This window comes from Kogia breviceps, chromosome 9 (genome assembly GCF_026419965.1).
Source record: "Kogia breviceps isolate mKogBre1 chromosome 9, mKogBre1 haplotype 1, whole genome shotgun sequence".
Lineage (NCBI taxonomy): Eukaryota > Metazoa > Chordata > Mammalia > Artiodactyla > Physeteridae > Kogia > Kogia breviceps.
Window position 1 is genome coordinate 6,919,623 of NC_081318.1, and position 3,258 is coordinate 6,922,880.

The following is a 3,258-nucleotide window of genomic DNA, read 5'->3' on the forward strand; positions in this document are numbered from 1 at the left end:
GACGCAGAAACACAGCACTGAACCCCAGATGTTGATGGTAGTAGCTCACAGTTTTAATTAGAATCCGAGGCTTCTATAAACTCTTGGAAATTTTCAATGAATTCATTCCAATACCCTCTCTCTGGTGTCTCAAATCCAGATAAAAGCGTTGTTCAGATATTCAATACATGTTTATTGAACCCCTACTATGTCCCTGACCCAGTGTTGGTGCAGAAATACAACATATATCCGCCCTCATTCATAGAGCTTAGATTTGGGGGTGGGGAGCATTCAACAAATAGCGCACAAATAAATGTTTCACATTAATAGTCTTAAAGATCTTTTTTTCTTCCTCTCTGAATTGCCTCAGACTTGAAGGTGCAGCTTTCAGTGTGCTTTTGCTTTGCATGTTTTAGGATCTCACTTTGCTCTGAAGCCAGATTACCCAAGCTCCAAGCACAGCTCAGTCCCCTAGTGGCTGTGTGACCTTGAGCAAGTTTCCTCATTTGTTAAATAAGAATGAGATAATGGGGGCTTCCCTGGGGGCTTCCATGGTGGCGCAGTGGTTAAGACTCCATCTGCCAACGCAAGGGACATGGGGTCGAGCCCTGGAGTGGGGAAGATCCCACATGCCGCGGAGCAGCTAAGCCCATGAGCCACAACTACTGAGCCCGCGCTCTAGAGCCCACGAGCCACAACTACTGAGCCCGCGCGCCTACAGCCCGTGCTGCGCAACAAGAGAAGCCACTGCGGTGAGGAGCCCACACACCGCAAAAAAGAGCAGGCCCCGCTCGCCACAACAAGAGAAAGCCCGTGGGCAGCAACGAAGACCCAACGCAGCCGTAAATAAATAAATAAATAGAATTTATTTTTTAAAAAAAGGAGATGATAGCATTTACAGCTACCTAAACTGTTGTGAGGAATGAGGGATGAAGGAACTCATAAAAAGTACTCAATGGTTTTCTTCATATAAATCTTTGTTGAATTTATTACTAGATACTTGAATTTTTGTTACTATAAAAATGTTTTATTTTCTTTTTTCAAAAGATATTTATGTATTTATTTGGTCACACCGGGTCTTAGTTGCAGCACGCGGGCTCCTTAGTTGCAGCATGTAGGATCTAGTTCACTGACCAGGGATGGAACCTGGGGCCCCTGCATTGGGAGTGCAGAGTCTTATCCACTGTGCCACCAGGGAAGTCTCCCCCAGTTTTTTTTTATTTTCTAACTGCTGTTGTTGGTATATGCAAATACAACTTACTCTGATACATTGGCCTTTAGCCATTTATAAAGTCTCCCATTTAATAGGTTATCTATAGATGTTTTCAACTGTCTATATAAATAGTCATATTACCTGTGAGTAGTGACGCCTGTGTTCCTTTTCTGATCGTCAAACCTGCATCTTCCTCGCTCACTGTTCTAGGACATCCACTGCAGTGCTGAATTACAGTGTGGAAGTCGGCCTCCTTTACTTGTTCAATATGTCATCGTTAAGTACTATGTTTACCGTAAGCCTTTTTTTTTTTTTTTTGGTAGATAATCTTTATCAAATTAAGCGATGTCCTTTCTCATCTCAGTTTACTTCGAGTATTTATGGATGTTGGCTCTTCTCAGATGATCTTTATGCAGCTACTGAGATGATCTTTGTCCTTTATTATGATGGCGTGTTACCACTAGTGATTTCCAAACGTTAAAACCATTTGTGAATCTCTGCAATAAAACCAACTCGGTCATGACTTTTTTTCTTTTTATAAGCTGCTGCATTGTTTGATAATACTTTAAGATTTTTGCTTCTTTGAACACTTTTGGAGATTAGCCTGTGACTTTCTTCTCTTGTACTGTTCTCAGTTTTGCTTCCAGGGTTATGCTAGTCTCACAAATGAGTCAGTATTCTATGTTTTTCTGTTCTTTGGAATACTTTGTGTATTAGTGAAATTACCTTCTCCTTGAATGAGGGAGAATTTATCAGAGAAGACTTCTAGGTCTGTACTTTTGTGGGAAGATGTTTGACCACCGATGCAATTTTTCCAACGTCACGGGACTAGTCAGGTTTTCTATTTCTTCTTGAGTCTGTTTCGTTGAGTTGTATTCTTGTGGGAGTTGTCTGAGTTTTCAAATTTTTGGCAAAGTTTGAAGTATCTTTTAATCTTCATACGGTCTGTAGCAGCATCTGTAGGGGTGTCACCTTTTTCATTCCTGACGTTGGTGATTTGTGCCTTCTTTTTTCAGTGATGAATCACACCACAAACTGGTCAAGTTTGTTAGGTTTGTTAAAATCACAATTTTTGGCTTTCCTGATTGTACCTATTATGCGTATGCTATTTCAGTAATTTCTACTCTTATGTTTACATGCCTCAACGTTTTGGGGTATTTCTTTTCGTGTCCTATTTGTACCTCCTTGTAAATTCTCAGCCTTTTTTTTTTTTTTTGCACGCTCACTTATGCCTACCCATTTCTAAGTACTGATTTAGCTTTATCCTACGAGTTTTTTTTTTTTTTTTTTTTGGCGGTATGCGGGCCTCTCACTGTTGTGGCCTCTCCCATTGTGGAGCACAGGCTCCGGACGCGCAGGCCTGGCGGCCATGGCTCACGGGCTTAGTTGCTCCGCGGCATGTGGGATCTTCCCGGACCAGGGCACGAACCCGTGTCTCCTGCATCGGCGGGCGGATTCTCAACCACTGCGCCACCAGGGAAGCCCATCCTACGAGTTTTGATGTGCCATACTTTCTTATAGTGCAGTTCAAACTATTTATTATGATTTCTTCATTGACACACAGGTTATTTATGAGCACAATTCACTTATTTCATTTATATATATGTATATGAATTTCTCATTTCTTATTTGCTTCTAGCTTAAACGCTGAAGTATGGTCAGAAAATATATTCAGTGTAATTTGAATACTTTAAAATTTGTTCACACTTAGGGCTTAGTATAGGGTCAGTTTTTGTAAATGTTCTGTGTATGCCTGAAAAGAATGAATATTCTGTAGTCCTGTGGTGCAGTGTTCTAGATATTCATCAATCGAGCCAATTTTGTTAACTGGCTTGTTCAAATCTTCCATAGCCTTCCTGATCTGTCCTATCAATTTCTTAAAAAACTATGCTGAAACTTCCCAAATACAGCCGTAAATCTGATTGTCTTCCCTTTTACTTCTTTAAATGTTGAGGCTGGTTGAGGGGAAAATGGAATGACTGATGACAAACAAACCCCATAACACTGTCAGTACAAAAGGTGGCAGGAAAGACGGGAACCCCCCCCCCCACCAAGTGAGACAAACA